Genomic DNA, 20,521 nt, shown 5'->3' with positions numbered 1-20,521 from the left:
AACTGAAAAGCAGGAAGGCAGCTGTAACCATTTCCAGTTAGTTTCTGTTTTTATCTGTGTTTTCTAGTTATTTGTTATTTAGAGCAACTCGGAGAATTAGATTAAATTTAACATTTGCTGCAGCAAAATGGAAGTCTGTGTCCATAGTGCTGGGCTTTATAGTGTAAGTCCAAGATCTATTTATAGGGTATCTATACTTGCCTTGTAACATTTCCAAAATGTTTGTGTTACCAGCTACTTAATTATTTTCTTCTTGGTTAAGGTATCCGTAAATCTAAAGCCAGTGACAATAATGTGGATTTATTTCAGTTTTCATCAGTGTCACATTGTTAGGTATGGGCAAAGCTAAACTACACAACACTTTATCTATCTATCTATCTATCTATCTAATGAAATAACACTCATTATTTTCTAGTTAGTCATTTTGTATATTTTATTCCTGTCAAATGATGAATTTCTATGCTACTAAGAAACCAGAAAATATTGAAGGAAAATATTACGATACTTGTTTTACGTTCTTGCTCATATCTGGATTTTTAAAAAAATCATATTCTTAAAATACTATGAAATGAAACTTTTATGATTAATGTCAAGCAGAAAAGCTGCTAATCTACTTGCATCTGTCATCTGTTTCATCTTTTCAAAACAATCCAAATGAACAGACATCTTATGACCAGCACAGAATATTTTGACTGGAAAATGCTCTCCTGCTTTGAAATAGATATCTCTGTTTCATGTGATCCTTTATTTTTCATAAATGTCTTGACATTCATCTTGCAGTGGGAGGACATTACCCAGTGACAATATTCATCTCCTTTTGACATTATCTCATAAGTGAAATAATGAGTAGAAGGAAAAGAGTAGCACATTATAAAAATTATCTCCTGTATTATATGAACAAAAAAAACATGAGCATAAATTAATTGTTGTAGTTTGTTGACAGAAATATTACACAAAAAATTAGGAAAAAACCAAACAGAAGATAAAACTAAGATAAATCTTGCAAAGGGGTTGGTGGGTAGAAGATAAAACATCTTGACGTGAATAAAAAGAAAATAAAATATTTAATGACATAGGTCTTTTCGTATCACTGATCTAGTAATAAGTCATGTGAATTTTAATTAAATTATTTTAGAATTATAAGGAAGTCCTTTATTGAAGGACTCTTTAGGGACACTATGCTAATTTTCTTCAAGTGACCTGATTTGCTCAAGTAAATCCTAGTATTCCAGCTAAATACTTCAGTTACTTTAAGATTTTGTATTTTTGGACAAGCTGTCTATGTGATATGTAAAACAAATACAGTCTTGTACCATTCTTCTTTCATTAACATTAGCTGACTTGACATTAGGTATTCTGAAGGATTTAAAATGATCTTGTGAAAGTCTGGGTTATTCGGTCTTTATTCTCTTCAGGTTTTTCTCTTGTGTTATGCTATAGCAAAAATCTTTATGCCATAGCAAAAAGTTCAAGCAGAGTAAGAAAGCTGAATATAAAAATATACAAAGCTGCTTGAAATTGTCTCTATCTAGATGGCATTTTTGCCTCATTTAAAGCTGAGTATCAAGAAAGTGCGTACAGGGAAAACTTCTGCTGGGAGAATTTCTTCAGAATTTGCTTTTCCTACAAGTGAACTTTGCACTTGTGCGTGTTAGAAAAATTTCCCATGTTAGAGAGCATTCTGGGAATAAAGTAGAACCAGCTTACCCTAAAAAGGAGAGAAGGCTGCTGTTGAATTTTGTTCATTGTGCTCTTAAAGCATGGTTTCAATCTTACACCATCAATTCTTTTTCAGTGTCAAGCATGCCATCTACAACCTCTCACAAGTCCTCTGTGGAAATTGGTTCACTGGTTGAGAATTGCTCCAGTGATTTTACCACAAATCACTATGGATGGCATTTATGTCTTCATATCTTAACTAAGAAAGCACTTTAAAAATTATTAAATTATTTGAACCGACATGATATCTAAGATGTAAACAAGTTAGAATTTTACTCCTACCAAGATATGAGATTTCCAATATTATGCATAGTAGTTAAATATTTTCAAGTAGTGGAAAAAAAACCCTCTTTAATATATTGTAAAAGTTAAAACATATTCAGAAGTATTGGTTAATTTCAAAGCTCTTCAATTTCTTTAAACTGTAGAATAATAGGCTGTGTGTTATGGGAAATTGCTTCAATATTAAACTTGTCAGACTTTGGAACAGGCTTCCTATGGAGGTGGTTTAGTCACCATCCCTGGAAGTATTTTGAAGACATGAAAATGTTGCACTTAGGAACATGGTCTTGTCGTGGAAGTGGCAGTTCTGTGTTAATGATTGGACTTGATTATATTAAGGGACTATTCTGACCTAAGTTATTCTGTGATTCCATAAAGTGGAAATCATAGAATAACTTGATTAAACATTATCTGAGAACTCATAGGGGAAAAAATAAATGTAACGAAGTCTAAGACTAAATGCAGACAATAGTTTTTTATGTTTGTACTGAAGAAACAGTGAAGTATGTAATTTAATTAATGAGTTGGACATCTTTTTTTTCCTGTAACTTATGGGGTCTCTAGACTAATAATTTTATATTCATCTTATAATACTGTTTGTAAATACTGATTAATGTATGTAGTCTTAACATCTATGCTTTTGGTACCTTATTATGATTAAAAAATTATCAAATGCTGTAGATTTTAATATTACGTTAAGTAGGGGAGGTGACTTCCTAAAAGAAATACAAAAGGAAACCTCTTTTGTATTTGTATCCCCATAAGGTTGTATTTGGAAATTGTGTTTACAAGTTCTGAAGCAAAATTTTAAAAACATGATCAGAGTATCTGACCATTGTAGTGGAAATGCTTAGGTTATTACACTGATAGTCTCAAACTAATTGTTTTCAGAGAAAAAAGAAGTGTATATAATTTGTCTGTATCTAATCTGTATTCCTGCTAAGGAGCTGTTTCTCAGTCTTTGAAGTGGGAGAAATGAGAACATATTGACAAGGGCTTGTGCATGAAGTCACATTCAGAGTTCCTGATTAAACCAGCCTGTTTTGAGGTTGGACTACCTATCATTAGTGTCATTATGCCTTTTATTCCTTAATTGCATTCTAGTACAGAGGACTCAAGGCAAAAAAACTGAATCAGCCCAGAAAAAAATCGCAATCAAACTTGTCTGTATCAAGGTTCATGGTTAAACCTCTGTTAACCTTGGTATTATGTGAGCTTAATTTATGCAATGCATATGAGAATGTGAAAAAATAAAATCTTCAGCTTTGTTCAGCTTGCATTTGTTATGAGTTTTCAGGAAATGATGAGTTAGTGTTTAATTAACCCTACTACAAGCAGCTATGATTTCAAATGCTGAATTATGCCTTCTAGTTTTTAAGTCAACAGATGTTGACCTTGCAGTGGCAAAATTTCCCTCAGCAATATAGACTAATCAGCATTACACCTTTCACTTGCATGAAAAGAGCACTATCTAATTAGAGAATATGCTTTTAGAAAATGAAGGTTGAAGGTTAAGATTTCATTTAGGATGCATTAGCTCAAATATGCCTTTGGGCCATTCCCAGTAGCTAAGCTTTTTATGAGTTCTCTTAAAATGATATGGAAAGGACACTCCTAAAACTAAAAAGAAATTGATTCAATAGTATGCATGAATTCATATTCAATTTTTGTAGGAGTGGCCCAGGATGAATTGAGGGTTCATACTATATCTCCTTTTTGAATACCAGTGTTCATCTTCACAGAACTACTGTATGAATAGTGTTCATTTTGAGATACAAACAATCATAAAACCCCCATGGATCTGAGACTTGATATTCACAGAAGAAACATACACATGGGTCTGGTATGTTTGTATTTTTGCTCTAACACACAATACTCCACACTAGTATTTACTGACATCTCTGTGGCAGCAAACCTTTCACTGGTAGTTCCTCCTACTTAACCCACTCTTTCTCAAAAGAAATTCCAGATATTTTTACAGCTACCCCTTACATTTTTGTCTGGGGAAGAGTACTGCTGAAAGGAAAGACTGGCAATCCTATCACTAACTAGCCAGACAGAACTTATATATGATTAACTCCAAAATTACCACGATGTGAAGAAAAAAGTAGAATATATTTTAAACATGTCATTTAAATTAGAAAATTGAGGACAAGTATTAAATTGTCACTGTGATTACATGGAAAGACATAGAAGCATTTATAGATTGGAAGAATGACATGTTTGGCCACTTGCTTGCAGCAAGTAGATAGAGGTAGAAAGAGGAATTTGTATGATACCCACTTCTTAATTATAAACTAATAGCCAAAATTTTATTTTCCTTTTGATAAAATGATTCCAGATTTAGTAAAGCCACTTCACAGATAGTAAAATTAGTTTAACATTTAAAATTTAATTTAAAATTCTGTAAATAACAAGCAAAATTACATCACATTGGAAAAAAATTTGCAAACTGTTTCCATCCGAAGAAGAAATTCTTTGTTAAAAGTGCATTGTAAAAATGTTAAAAAAAACCAAAAGAAAGTCCACTATCTTCCTCTACTGCTAAATGCTTTGGATCTCTTCTCTGCAGGCAACTTGCTTTCTCTGAACAATATTTTCTACCTATCAATTCTTTTGTCTCATTGCGGCTGGATAAGTTGTGATAGAAACATAGTATTGTGGGCAATAAAAAGATAAGAGAAAAAATCAAAGGAGGCTTTCCTTTATTTTGAGATTTATAACAGTGGTTAAAAGCTAACGAATGCAGAAACTATGGCTAATCTTCTCCCACCTGAAAATAATTGCAGACAACAAAAAACAAAGTTTGAAATTTTTGTCATAGTTTTGTAAGGTTTTTCTACATAATTTTTGTTTCTTTAGGTGAGATGTTTCCTTCAGTTGGCTGCTATCACAACATATGTTTCTCAAATGTTGGGATAATGATTCAATGCTTTTACAAATGGGTTGTGTCTCAAGGACTTGAGTTATTACTATGACTAAAACAATATGACTACCTTCCTCATAATTTCATAGCAAAAAAATCTATTTTGAAGTCATTAAGCAATTATGTTCAGTTTAACATTGAACTTTAGGTTATGCTTCAGAAGAACAGTAGGTCATCTTAAGAGAGATGAATATACATCTGGACAAGACTCGTAGAAGCCTCTCTGCACAATTTGTGACATTATTCTCGTTGCTTGAGGGCTCTGAGACAAGAAGGTTCCCAGGAAGTGGCTAGAAATTAACTCCATGTCAAAACTGTAATGTCTCTTTAGAAGAGTGACATTTATTGATAAGGAACATAGACTGGTTTGGTTCGAAACTGGCAAATAATTTTAAATTGATACTGTGATTCTTTCATCTACATAGCTTATATTTACTTCTCTGAAAGTAATTTTCAAAAAGTAGTTTATATACATATGGAGGCTTTTATGCCTCATTGTGTGAAAGGAAATGGAACTTTGGCCACTTATTAGTTTAAGTGATCTGCCACATCAAGATTTCTGAGATGAATAAATAGGCCTGTTCGGTATTGTGCACTGCTGTGCTGGATATTTCAGGTAACTTAATAAGTCAGCTGTGTGTATGCATATCTACCTAATGTTTGCACATTAATCACACAGTGTTTATAAAATAGTTTGATAAATGATTGCATAAAATTGTCATTGCAATGTTCCAGGCAGATTTTACTGACAACATTCTAGATCAAGTTTGCCCTGAAAAGCAGCCCTGAATTTTTATTTACTAATATCCCAACTCTGCAGAAAGAGTTCAGCCTCAAAATTATGTTTATTGTGTCCATTTGAGTTGAACAAATGTAAATAAAAATAGAATCAGGTATGTAACTTACCTAGTATAGTATCTTTTTTTGGTTATAGAAACCTGTAGAAAAGGTACAGTTTCGAAGTCATGAGAAGCATTGAAGAACCCCAAACTCTGGAAAACATCCAAGTAGGAATACTGGTAGCAAACAGTCAAGCATGATTGATGAAGACATGTGTCTTTAGGGAACATGAAAAACTGAATTTAGAAGGAAAAATCCTTTAGAACTCAATTTATTTATCTTTTAGGGATGGAAGATGCTATCTGTTTGCATTTATTATGCAAACATGAAAAGAATGTGCCATAGACTTCTAAATATATGTGTTCTCCAAGCTTCAAGCACAGCATTTTTTCCATAGAAGACAATGAATCCCACAAGGCTATCATGAGTCAGAACTGTGAGAAATAAAAAACAAACAAAAAAGCCCCAAACAAACAAACAAACAAACAAACAAAACCCCCCAACAACAACAACAACAAAACCCCGAACAACAACTGATATTTGCTGAAGCTCAAATTTAAAGGATGTATTAATGTCTGATAAAGTTAGTCTAGACAGAGTTATCATCCTTCAAACTAGTTTGCCCAAGAGGGATCCCATGTGACTTAATCTACTATATCAAAATACTGGAACAAAAAGACACTTTCAGGAAGTTTCATGAGCCTTCTAGGATAAGAAAAGGAGTTACTGACACAATTAATTTTTGTCACTTAATCAGTTATTATGGTAAAATAAGAGGAAAATTCTCCTCCCTGCCCCTCACAGATGTTCCTCCTCCAGATTTTGAATAATTTCAAAACTTTTCAGAGATAAGTAAAATTAATGCCAGGAGGATGAGATCGAAAGTAGAAATTTATTATTGTATGATTTCAGAATTTTAGAAAGCAAATCATTAGATGTGTGAATTTATATTTATACAATAAATGTATAAATTTCTTAACAGTATGATAATACAGTGTTAGGATGAAAAATATAATCTGTTCCATTCATTAGGTTTAAATTGGTTTAATTTTAAATAATTCATTCTGAATGAATGACTCAAGGATTTCTAGAAATGGCAGCATATAGAATATTTAATGGACTCTTCTATATAAAGTTCTAAGGAAAAGACTCAAGTTTTGCCATGGACTACTTAACTTTTATTCGGCTGTATTAATATATCTTCACAAGAATAAGAGAGGATGGAACATCAAAAAGCACTACATTGCCTGTCTGGAGAGTCAGTAAAGCAAGATCCTAATACTGATTTTGGAGCATGTCCTCTCCTCTTTCAGCTAACTAGATCTACTTACTAGAAGATTGAGAATGAAATCTATAAAGCAGAAAAGACTGTACCATGGAACACTTATCAACAATACATTCATTTGACCACTGAGGTGTCTTGCTATTTGTTTGGTTAATATTATGTATGTGTCAATTTATAATCTACCCGGTAGGTAGATGCTTTCTAAATTATAGGATATCGTATGTTTTCTAAATTATATGGTATTATATACTGCAGAAAAATGCAAATAAAATATTTGAGACGAATTTGCCTGATGACAGGGACATTTGACATGTTTTATGAGAGAATGACAAATTTTATATTATAATAACTATTTTAAAATATTTCAGAATGATGAAGAATCTTTTCACAAGTTTAGGTACTCAAAGCAATTTCTCGTGTCAAAATAACATGAAAAAAAGGTTTAAGTTGAAAATGGAAACTGTTCTTTATAATGTAGTTCCAGCGGAAAATGTAAAATGTTCCAATATTTCTATTCACATTCAATGTTAACAATTCTACTCAACATTACCAGCCATGTTAAAACTAAAGTTGCTTTGAAAAGACAGAGACCGCAAGGCTGAGAAATATATAGAATTAAACAAATACCTTCCAGTGTGTGAGCCTACAAGAAAGATGGAGAGAGACTATTCACAAGAACATGAAGTGACTGGACAAGGAGGAATGGCTTTAAACTGGAAGTGAATACATTTAAATTACATATTAGGAAGAAGCTCTTCACTACGAGGGTAATGAGGCAATGGAGCAGGTTACTCGGGAGGATTGTGAATGTCCCATCCCTGAAAGTATACAAGATCAGGTTGGATAGGGCCCTGAGTAACCTGGCTTAGTGAGAGGTGTCCCTGCTCATGGCAGAGGGCTGGAGTGAGATGACCTTGAAAGATCACTTTCAGTCCAAATCACTCTGTGTTTACTATGAAAATCTGGACGACATCATGTTGGCTCCATCAACAACTTCATACATTGCAGACAGCTTTGCCATCAACTCAGCCAAAGGCTTAGTAAGAATTGTTGTAGTGCCTCAGGTACACTGACTGAAAATGAGAGATCAATGCCTGTAATACTACCTAAATAATTTGCAAAGTAATATAAGAGCACAGAGCTGCATTAATAAGAAGTTTTATATTTTTTACTGTTCCACAACAGTGGGAGAATATATGATCATTTCCCATGATTTCCAGTCTGAATGATATTAACTACTTGAAGAACAAATAGATTCACCATGGGATTGTTGTAATAGGACAAGGGATCTTGGATTTAAAATAATAGAGCCTCAAATTAGGTTATATATAAGAAAGAGGGTTCTTAAAATAATGGCGATAAAACACCCAAACAGATTGCCCAGTGGAAAGGCTCTGATGTCCCATCCCTGGAAACCTCGAAGATCTGGATGGTAGTTTGAGCAATTTTATCTAGTTGAAGATGTCCTGCTTAAGGTGAAGGTGGTGGTCTAGATGACCTCTAAATGTCTCTTCCAACCCAAACCACTTACTGATTCTAGGAATAAAGCCTATTCTATGATTCTCTGAATAAGCTCTTCATGAGTTGCAATACAGTATCAAGTGTTCCGAAATCAGCAGAAAATTCCAACTGACTGTGCAAATTGATTAAACGCCACAGAGACAAGACTGTATTTGACTTCCAACAAGTTTGAGAACAGAAAGACTTACAGCCTGATATTCTTAGATGACAAAATACAGGTAACTGTATTTTGTCATCTAAGAATAAATTATCTGTCTCCTAATTACGTAATTACACTAAACTGCTAAAAAAATAAGAAATGTTCATGTGAGGGAAGGAAAAACCCCAAACAATTTAGCTGTCACCCTCTACATATTTACAGTCTACATCTAATAATTGCTGAGTATGTAAAAATTAATTTTTCAAAAATTTTTAAATGCTTCTGAGAGGCTCCTCCAAAGAATGTTTGATTCTAAACCTCCAGTTTTGTATAATATGTAGGTATACAGACAAAGATGGGAACTTTGTCTTAAGGTCAAAAATAATATCTTAAACATGTAATTTCTTGAGAAGAATTTTTTTTTTCAGATTATTCTGTAAAAAATATCAGTCGCATAAATATAAAAGAGAGTGGCCTAGGGTTTTGCAAAACCAAAAAGAAAATCTGGATTTGAAAAGCACGTAACTGACTGACACAGTGTTCCAAAATAAATAGTAACTGCTTAAAAAATTTACAGTTTTCTTGCCACATATAATTATTTCTGACCTGTATCCTATGCTGTTAAATAATCCTGCATAAATTAGTATTTTTTCCTAGGGAAATTGAAAAAAAACCCAAGGAAATCCTTCACTGTTCTTCTTCTTTTCTACTTTCATTTTGGAAACTTGACATGTCCTCCTACTGTCAGTTTACTATGGCAATATATAATCATCTGACAAATCTATCATGTTTGAAATTAGTGTCAATAATTCTAGGTACAAATCTCACATAAAAGCTCTTGGGAGGTTACTCTAGACACACCTTTTGACAACTTTTGGTGATAGATATCGACTGTTAATTCTCAGTGATGTTTACAAGTTCCTGTGCTTGTCATAACTTGGGGCTTTGAATGCTTGTTCTGTTAATTATTAAATTGAAAAGAGCATAGGAGGGTAATATTTTTGTCTGTTGGGCATTTTCAATCTCTCTCAAATATTAATCTCTATAGACCATTTTATATAACAATGAAAGGCCAAATTCAGAACTTTTCCTTTATTAGCCAGATAAATGAACAGTAAAAACCGAGCCAACCATATAACAAAGGAATAGGAAAAGTTAAAATAAAAGCAAAAACAAATACAAACCACAACCCCCCACCTTGCACTATGATTCATGGGTTCTATATTCTTGTTAGTGCTCTAGATAGTAATTTCCCATAAGAAATAGGACCATCTGAGCTTTGGAAAAGTACTGAAAATCATCTACCTATTTGAAGGTGACAATCTGTGATGCACAGTAATATATCCTCCCAATCATGGAATTCATCAGACTTCTGGTGGTTGTTTTTTTTTTTTTTTTTTTTGGTTTTTTTTTTTGTTTTTTTTTTTTTTTTTTTTTTTTTTTTTGTTTTTGTTTTTGTTTTTTTTTGTGAATAAGGTCATTTTCAAATAATAGCAGGTCTGAAAGGACTGGTTGGCATCTAATGAATTTCACAGATGTCTTTGGCTGCAGATGCAGCTTAGATTACTGCTGTGTGCACAGTCACTTGGGTAACATTGGTACAGGGCTCCAACCCAAAAAGCTACCAAATAGTAACTTGCATACCTTCTCTGGTGTCAAAATAAGGTTGGTACTAACTTTGGAGGAGGCTAGTACACCTTCAGAGGTCAGTACCTCTCCATGACAAACAAATGGGAAGACAGATGGCTCCTGTGATGACTTTAAAAATACCATTCAACATTATGGTGCATTATTATGATTCTCTGCCCTTCTTACAAAGATCAGACTGTCTCTCAGAATAATAAATATATAACTGAGGATGTTTTGAAGGCCACTTATCATCTAGAAAGAACTCACAATTTATGAACTCAAGGTAATGGTATGAATTTTTATGAATAAAAGTGGAAACTAATGTACATCTTTGTTTTTCTCTAGTTTACCTTTATTACTTTAGAGAGATTTTATCTGTTTTAATTTTACATGCCCAACTTGTCTTTTTTTGGTAAATAAGTACTTTCTTGTCTTCTGTAATGTGTCAAATATTAAAATTTAGTTAATTTAAAAGTAAGTAATGTGTATGTACAACCTAATATTGTGATCTTGAACTTTTCAGACACACCAAAGTGCTATGAAAAAAGAACAAATCTATTAGACAAAAAATCTAACAGGAAAAGATTTTATGCTAATTACAAGATAAACTTTCAAATATATCTATATCAATATCTATATCTATATATGTATATATAATTCCTGATTTTTTCCCAGAAATTTCTATTTAACATAAAAAGTCATGATTTTCAGATAAATGAACTGTCTGCAGTCTTTTAATGTAAAAAATCTCAGGACCAATGGTTTCCTTATTATTTCATAGACAATTTTAGTTTGAACTGATAAAATATTAGACATTATTAACTGGGTTAATGCAACCAAATATACATTAATGTCTGTGTCACTCATCATAACAGTCATATAAGTCTATAAAGTTTAGATTCTTGTTAGTGTGCAGGCAACGTGATTTCAGTTGTTGCCACTTTGATTATGTAATCAGAAAATTCCATATTTACTCTGATTTAAAACAAGTATATCAGTATTAAGTGTACTAACAGGGCACAATTTTAATTAAAGTCATATTTTCTCATATAATATCTGTATTTTTAGTACTCATTTTCCCAGTGTTCTTGGCTCTTGGTGATACTCTAGAAGATCCTGCAATATACTGAAAAAACTCCTAGTGTAATATCACAGCAGAATATTTAGAATTTTATTTATTCAGAGCATAATGAATTGCCTCTGAAACATTTGGTTTCATTTTTCAGTAGCACATCCCGCTGTACTTCAACAGAAATAATCATGCTTTATATTGGTGAATCAAACAATTTTCATTATTTTGTAACAGAGAAATTTAAAACAGGAGGAAATCTATGTTCAATATAGTAATTTACATATAGGGGACAGGTAGTAACAGTAGAGCAAGAGGTTTCAGGACAGAAAGATGCATTAAACTTTCTAAATGTACTGAACCACAAGATTGATGTGAAATGGTCTATTTGTCAAGTGGAAGATGAAGCGGCTGGAGATCTGTTCTGTCTGATACCACCTGCCAACTGCCTCAAGGTTTGTTACAGGGGAGAGGAGCTGAAAGCATACAACAAATCACAGATAAAAGCTCTTCCCCTTAGCATTTGTAATTGATGTATTAGATGCATTTCAAGTATTGTGATGGATATTTTTCAAGAGTCCTGGTACTGGGTGACAATGGGATGCTTGGTAATCTCCCTATATTGAACAGAAAACATCTGGATGCAGCAGCATATGGACTGCAGCTTCAGTGAAATAATTTAATGCATGCTGCCCACCATTAGGTCCATATGTGCATGGTTCCCTTTAATGCTATATTCAAGTATGGCAAAGAGAGCTTTAAGCATTTTCTCTTTTTTGATGTTTCTGCAGTCTTGCAGCTATCTACATGTTTATGATATGGGGATACTTCAAATTCCCAGAATGTTCAGAAATCACCTGCAGCAACACCAGTTGACAGAAGTTGAAAATACCCACTTAAAAATTGTGTAAGAAGATTACAAATTTGATTGCTATTCTGAATCTAAAAAAGGTTTGAACAAAAATGTGATCTAGTACTGCTATATGAAGTTATCCACAATTAAGCAGAGAAGACTTGCAGTAAAGAACAAAATTTTTTGGTTGTTAATTTGTGGGGGTTTTATTCCCTAAGAATATAAGATACACTGCATATGAAGTATGCAGCAAATACACGAAAACAAGATACCTATGTGGGATTTGAATATATTGATAGTTCACTCAGAATTATTAGAGGTTTGACAGATCACTTTTACCTCTCACCCTGCAGGTTTACATCAGTTGCTACATAAAATGAAGAACAAGTTCAGGCAACTATGTTATGTACCATTTTTGGGGGTTACTCTATGTCTTTTTTGGTGTTTTTCATGTTCATGTGTGGGGAAAGATAAAGCAAGTTTGAAAACAGGAAGTATGATATACAGTTTTTTATTTTCATATTAGTCAGGGAAAAAATAACTTGAAAGCTGTGGAAAGATTATTTTTTGCTCTAAGAAAAGGAGCAGGAGCAAATCAAAGCAGGAAGTCAGTCAAGCACAAAGATAAGGCACCTGCTGTGGCTTTGGAGAATTATAACCCTCCTACATCACACAGAACCAGCATCCAGGGCCCACTGATTATTTACATCCTCAAACATCTCGTGGAAGGTCAGGATTCAAAATTTGACAAGAGGAAGATGCCTATATCTAATTGGACTTTCTGAAGAGGCCTCAAATCTGACTAACTGGTATTGTTGGGGAAGGGAAGGGAAGGGAAGGGAAGGGAAGGGAAGGGAAGGGAAGGGAAGGGAAGGGAAGGGAAGGGAAGGGAAGGTTGAATAACAGAGTATTATATCAACAGAAGGCATAAATAGCACAAGGTCTTGATTCACTAATGGAGATATTTTAGAAGCAGTGTGAAATACAAAGCAGAAGGAGTTGGCAAAACTCTTTTATTAAATTGAGGAGAAGGAGACCTTAATAGACAGATGTCTATTTACTATCACAATTGAATGTAATGAAAAAGGAGAGAGTTTTAAAAACAATGTAGACTGTTCAGAGTGTGGTGGTTGAACCTATCATTAACAATTTTTGAAAAAAATTCTGGACAGGAAGACCTCAATATAGAACTGCATCAGTTATGAGAAGACAAAATGGATTTGAGAGTTAGCAGGGAAAAGTTTTTAGTTGAAAGTGTAGGAATAAGATCCTAATTTTTAATGACACATTTATAGGCCAAAAAAAATTGAAAAGAGAAGAAACACCTTTATTGGATTCATATGTTACTTCTAAAGAATGACTAGGAAGCAGGGCTAGGCAAGATTGCACTTTTTAAAAAATTATTCTTGACAGTAATACAAATTATGAGATATTTCAAGTATCTGCATAAAGACTTCCTTCCCCAGTTTCCAAGACTGAACCTTTAAGTTCCCAGTCCCCTAATTTTTTTCAAGGTCTCAGAAGGGATGCATTAACTTTACCTAAGTTAATTCCAAAGTAGAATACTCTTCTAGAGCAGAAGATGAATTGTAGATATAATTATTGCATACTCTGGAAAAAATAAAGTATTTGTAATTAATGGGCAATGGTGCAATTGCAACCATGCAATTAATGGAAAAGTATCACAGTAAACACAGTAATTTTTCCTCAAAGAAGAAAATAAGTATACTGTATCCCTAATATTATGATTTTTCCTCCATGTTGGTTTATGTTGTTCGGTTTTGGGGGCTCAAGACCTATGTGGGCTGGCCTTGGCCCCTGTCTCCTTTTAGCTTGCCTTAACTGGTGTCTAGTGGCCAAGTTACCACTGATGAACATGTGGGTGCTGCAGCGCTGTCAGTGCTGAATGTGGACAAGGGCAGAGGCTCCCAGAGAGTCCCAGTGTGACAACAGTGGACACTTACACAGAGGGAGCTTAGGAGAGGTGACCATGTACCTTAGAGGCTTTAACTGCAAAACCACAAAAGCAAAATACATTGAGACACTGAAATGCATAAAACAAGATCTGCCCTCTCAGCTTCAGCAGTGAAAATGTAGAGACTTAACAGCTATCCAAAACTATACACCACCTCTCTGCTTTCAAGGAGCCTGCAGTCTCAACCTTAGGACCTGGGATGAAACCGAAGTGGAGAAAAGGTTACAGGTACTCGTGAGTTTTCTTGAACAAGAAGCTTCATTCTATTATTTACGAGGCTTCACTGTATTATTACGGACTGTAAAGTGTGAGAACTGCTGTAAATAGACTAATAAATATATGCTTTATTTTGGTTAGTTTGTTAAGACCTTAATTGGGCTAACAATTTTTTCCTATTTATGGAATACACTTCCTTTTGGCCATTTTTATAGTTATGATATAATGCCTATTTTTATAGTTATGATATAATAAACACATCCATTCTTTGTGTGCACTTGCACAAATTAATGTGCACTTTAATGCAGAGTTAAAAGCTCTTCTTGACAGATGAGTAGAAATACAAAATCCTTGAGTTCATTATATTTTTGTTACAGAAATTAATCATTGCATTAATGGAATTTGACATTGTTATATACTTGGCAGTCACTTCTATCTCTCTTATCTGTTGAACATGAAAAAGTCATAACAAAATAATCTCAAAGGAAAGTATATTTTTAAACATATTTTTCTGCATTACTTACACGAATGTGGATTTTGATTTAAAGATTCCTAGAGAAGAAGGCTGTAATTACAAAATATTACAGGTGATTAGGTTTTTAAAAAAATCAGGGAGCAGCTTGCATGCTCTTTTCTACTAATGAGGATAATTATCCACCAACACATCATGGAAAAATAATCTGGAATATGTTTGAAGAAATACTATAAAAGAGAATCAAATGGTCTAATTTGGATTTTTAGTATTAAAGTTGAACTCCAGGTTATCAGATATACGAACACAACTGAAAAAAACCACTATTGTTTTATTAAGAGGGAATGACAGTCTAATGGTCTTCCAGTGGACATTAATTCATTAATATAGATTTAATACATACTTTTCTTTTTCTTCCACTCCATGATTAGTTCTGCTTATGGAAGATTCAGAATATTTTTTTTTCTTTTTACTTCATTAAAATTTTACCATCCTCATAAGTTCATAGTTCAATGTGTTGTTTCATTATTATTAAAAAATAGAGAAATACAAAAAAAGTAAAACAAGATCTGTTCTTATATCTTTTATCCTATTTTGTCCAGTTTCTTCTCAAAATAGGTGCAAACTGCCATTGAATGACTTGGCATTAGCTGGAAACTTCTAAATTAAAGAAGAACAAAAAAAGTAGAATAACATCATGTGTATTATGCCTTAAAGCCTGCAGGAACCAGTTTTGAGCAAACTGATTTCTTTCAAAGAGGTTTTCAGTGCCTTCCTGGAGGTCAGTCTAGACTTAGAGCTGCAGCATGCACTTGTACTTTAACTTATCCCTTCATCCCTCCCATCTAAACATGTGAATAATGCCTGAAATAAAGCAACTTTCTGATGAAATTATGCTTAAATTGTATTTTACGCAATTATTTGATTAAAATTTAAAAACCCCTAAATGCTAAAATTGAAATAAGTGTAAATATAAGCCTTCTGAAATGCAGAGAAATCTATCTGCCAAAATGACTTGAACTATCCTACATGAGACTGCTTCAGTGTAGTCATAGTGTCTCACCTCAGCATGGAACAAGAGAAGAGAGAAATGGTCTATGTCATATGAAAAAGACCATTTTTGCACTTTCAGACCTTTGCTTTGTTACTTGAACATTGAACAAAGAATTCCAAAGTTACTTTTGCATTAAGTTAAACCAGAATCTAGAACCAGCAGAGAAATTCCTGGGCAAGTAAGTTCAATCACTTTCAACACTGCAACTGTTGTGCAACTCTTTTCTCAGCAGCCCCCAATTTGCTACTTAGTCTCTCTGAATACTTTTCCTCTTTTGGCCATAAAATTGTTTTCTAGATGGAAGTGTTAATGGCCAATGCACACACATCGGTACTTCGGCAGAGGCTGCCATTTCACTCCTTGTGTGCTCTTGCTTTCATGGGTCTATTTACAGACAACAGTAATTTCAATTGCGACTTTGATTTATGAGAACAAATTTTTTCAGATCCTTTTTGTAAGGTGTATTCTCTAATATAGAGTAATTCAAATTGTTTCCAAATTTGTTTCATGTTTCTTAAAAAGAATCAAATTTTCATATCAGATTAGGTGAGTTCTTAGGATTTTTATGAACTTTTTGTTCTTTTCCTCTATCATACCTATACTTATAAAACCTGAACAGGCAATGACAGGTTTTTTGGAACTAGAACTAAAATACATGATCCTGCCATTTGAACTATGAAATTTCATTCTATTTGTTTTACTCTGGACCTTTTGAGAGTCATGTTCTCCTAGGTAGCTTAGTAATTTTGCATTTTAAAGCAATTTGGTGCCATTTGTCTACAGAAGTTCCTCAATTGTCTTATCATTCTCAGATTAACATCAATCTCTTCCAATATAATTGTCAAAAATGATTGTTAAATGACGACTACATTTTAAACTAGTCTTAGGAGAAAGTAGAATTTTGTGCTGTCTGAGCTAGTAATCTGAATATACACCTGGGTTCTTGCAATAAGAACTCAATAAACTTGATAAAAACGAAATAAAAATCTCTACATAGAAGTTTGGAATGCCAGATATTTATTACAAGAAAAAAAGGAAAGGAAATTTCAGGAAAGGGAAGGAAATTTCAGGAAAGGAAAGGAAATTTCAGGAAATTTCAGGAAATTTCAGGAAATTTCAGGAAATTTCAGGAAATTTCAGGAAATTTCAGGAAAGGAAAGGAAAGGAAATTTCAGGAAAGGAAAGGAAAGGAAATTTCAGGAAAGGAAAGGAAATTTCAGGAAAGGAAAGGAAATTTCAGGAAAGGAAAGGAAAGGAAAGGAAAGGAAAGGAAAGGAAAGGAAAGGAAAGGAAAGGAAAGGAAAAGGAAATAAGCAGCATGCAACTGGGTACAATGTACAGAGATATGCTTTCTCTATGAATAGCTTCTAAAGTAGTGATCAGTCTGTCTAAGTGAATTCTGGCAAACACATTGGAGGGGAGGGGTTTTTTTTTTCCACAGGAAAATCTGACATTTTAGTGAGCCTCTGACTTCTATTCTCTACTATATTTCTTAGCAGTGAACATGTATCTAAGGAAGAGATATTTTCCAACCCAGTAAATGGATACAGCTCTAATCAGTGCATTATTTTACAAAGCTAAAAAAACCCCAAACCTCGATTCTGTAGCTGTGGAAATGGACAAACCACACCCTTTGAGAAGGTGTGTGTTTCTTCTTTGAACAACATTACAAGTGAGAACTATTCCATATAATTACACTGGCTAAGAAGTCACTTAATTTCAGTGAAAAATAAAGGCAGGCTAGTTATTAAGAGGAAATGTGAAGTTTAATCATGCAGATGCGTAGCTCTTGCAGTAAACCCTGCAGATGTGCCCATCTCCAATGATATGTACTCAACTCTCAACTAGTTAACTAATATATTTAGTACTAATAAAAAGTAATATCTATGCTTTGCTTTAAGTTTAGTTGAGTGGATTTTTGAATACATACACATATTCATGTTTAATTCCAGTTCTTTGGAACTGAAAAAGAGAAGCTAGACACAGTTATCATGGAGGAACAAACAGGAAACCATAAAGAAAATTATTAACGGAAATGAAAAGTTTGAATGGTTGCAGAGCACTATTTTATTGCAGCCTATCAAGTAAATAGTTTACTTGCTCCCTAAGTTTCTGTTTCAATTATTTTTAAAATAAATGACCTACCCCTTATTAAGTAAAGCACAATATTTCAATATAGCCCAAGAAGAGATACTTAAGGCTACACTTAGAAAAAACTTCCAAACACAAAGGAGTTATGGGATGAACGGTGTAGGGACTGATTTTTTCTTTTGCTTTTTCATTAATGTTGGCTCTTAACAAAGATATGATTAAAAATTCCTGTTCTTACATTGCTTTCTACCACTAATAGACAGTTCCTCACCTACTAGGCAATCTTTAGATATTTATGATTTTTTTCTTCCATGCTTCTTTAAAGGAGTTTTAGAAAGACAAAAGTTCATTGTTCAAAGCCATAATTTTGTATTCTGCTTTATAGAATACAAGACTTTAAAGGTTACTGAATTCTAAATAGATTGCTTATTAGTACTTATTAAAAAAATTACAATTTGGCTATTTCTCAACACATATGTACAAGGGCTAATGAGCTAGAAATAAAATAAAGAGAGCAGTATGAAAAATCTTTAGAATTTGGCTAATCATTTAAACAACATGAAAGTTATGTTGAATTACAATGCTTACACTAGCTGGAAAATGAAATCCTCAGCCGCTATAACATCATTTATGGATGCTGCTTCATCAAGGAGACTAAAAGAATTCTCTTGTTTATTAGTAGAACTGTGCTTCTAGAGTTGGTTTTAGTTATCATTTAGGCAAAGGTTGCTGTGACTCTTTTAAAAAATAGATTTTTTTATTGTTTTTATAAAATAACATGAGGCAAATCAGTTGTGGGGCTTATTATCATCTCCTTTGCAAGGGGAGACAACCCTTTCCAACAGAGAACACTGCAATGTATTAGTGAGTGACACATAATCTAATCATATATGGACTGATAAAGCACAAAGATTTTTAATTAACACAGTGGTTACAGTGTGGAGAAGTTACATAGACTATAACAAAGAATCAGGAGTAGTTCCAAGGAACAGTTCTGAAAAATGCAGGTGTTGTACACTTTAAATGAGAAATATTAATTTGAGTCACTTTTTCCTTTGCAATAGCCCAACATCTGTGAGAACAGATTTTAAGAGTGTTTGTCTTGACTGAAAATTCCAAATGAGGAAAATCTTTATATTTCTAGTATGAAAACAGAAAGTTGTTCTAGCTTCGCATATTTTTTTCCTGCTCCAAAGGGTAGACATACAAAACCGAAATGTGGCTTTCCCTGATGACAGATGCTAGCAATCATACTGATTAAAAACTTCCACCTCATAATTTCTTATCTAGCTTTATATTCCAAAGTAATTATATCATCATTTTTGTATTTTGTTTTGTTCTAAAAGTTTGCTCTCCATTAATCAGGACAGTACTAAAAATGATGTCATTGCAATGGAGAAATCTTTGAGTGCGCTGAACCTTTTCCTGGCCAACCGTGTGGCGTTTGTAACAGATAACACAGCTAATGCGAGAAAACCACAATGGTGCTCTTGAAGGAGTGCAAGATGTTAGACCATATGTTCACAGACATGCGATGTGCCTTGTCATGTAGGTCATTTTGTTGCCAGGAACACTGTCATAACCCAAAGACAATATGAACCAGAAAAAATGTGATTTACTAAAGGATACTGAGAGACAGAAGCATTTCTTAAATCTCTAATTTTTAACTGGCAGTTGGAACTCCAGTATTTTGACCTAAAATAAAAAATTGTGGTAGAACTACTTGGAAAGAAGTTGTTTCGAGTGTGGCTAAATGTGCAGATAGGTGTGTACCAGTCAGCTATTTTTATTTACAGAAACCGGTCATCTTTGTTCATATTGTGTAAAATCCTATTGCTATTTTTGGGTGTCTGCATTCAGCTGTGTGCAAGGTAGTAAGAACATATGCAGAGCTGTAAGAGAAAAAATGTCCTGTTTCAGGGGTCCCATTAAAGATTATCAACACTTGATTATCAAAATATTAAGCAATTAATGAAAATTGAACGAAGTATTTTATGAAATAAAAGTAGAATGCCTTCCATCAACATAAGTTCATTCCTCATAAAAATTCTCGTCCCTCTTTTTGCTTCCTCTTTCGCTAAAAGACTTAACTCCCTTCATTCAGGAAATACATCCCAAATTTATTTTAATGTGTAACCTTAAAATGCTGTAGCTATATGCTCAAAAAAGAGAAATAAAAAAAATAAAGAACAAAAGCAAAACCCAAAAATCCCATAAACTCTCTCTGTAAATGCTCCTCTGAAGGTACATATATATAACATCACATATATCTATTAACTATAGGGATAAAATAAGTTAATTAGATATAGGGATAAAATGAGTTCATTAGATTAGTGAATTAGATTAGATTAGATTTATGTCTATCTTTATTTTTTTATTTAGATGAGTCATATTTCTAGAGCAAGAATTGTGCTAATAGGAAGTAAATTTTTTTGCACTAAGAAAAAAAA

At 33.3% G+C, this 20,521-nt stretch overlaps 1 protein-coding gene across 22 annotated transcripts in view; it reads right to left on the bottom strand.

Annotated features, from left to right (window-relative positions):
- Window positions 1-20,521, bottom strand: part of PTPRD (protein tyrosine phosphatase receptor type D) — a 1,150,230-nt gene that overhangs the window by 590,664 nt on the left and 539,045 nt on the right. Inside the window, exon 8 of one of the 22 annotated variants that reach the window (XM_054282388.1) lies at window positions 14,979-15,019. The exons of the other annotated variants lie outside the window; for them this stretch is intronic. The gene's annotated coding sequence lies outside the window, so the exon portion shown is untranslated. The remainder of the gene's footprint in view (window positions 1-14,978; window positions 15,020-20,521) is intronic. 22 annotated transcript variants of the gene reach the window in all.

The sequence above is a fragment of the Melozone crissalis genome, unplaced genomic scaffold (assembly GCF_028551555.1).
Source record: "Melozone crissalis strain CALT ecotype California unplaced genomic scaffold, PUWL_Pcris_2 ptg000005l_1, whole genome shotgun sequence".
NCBI lineage: Eukaryota > Metazoa > Chordata > Aves > Passeriformes > Passerellidae > Melozone > Melozone crissalis.
This window is presented reverse-complemented; position numbering and strand designations above follow the sequence as displayed.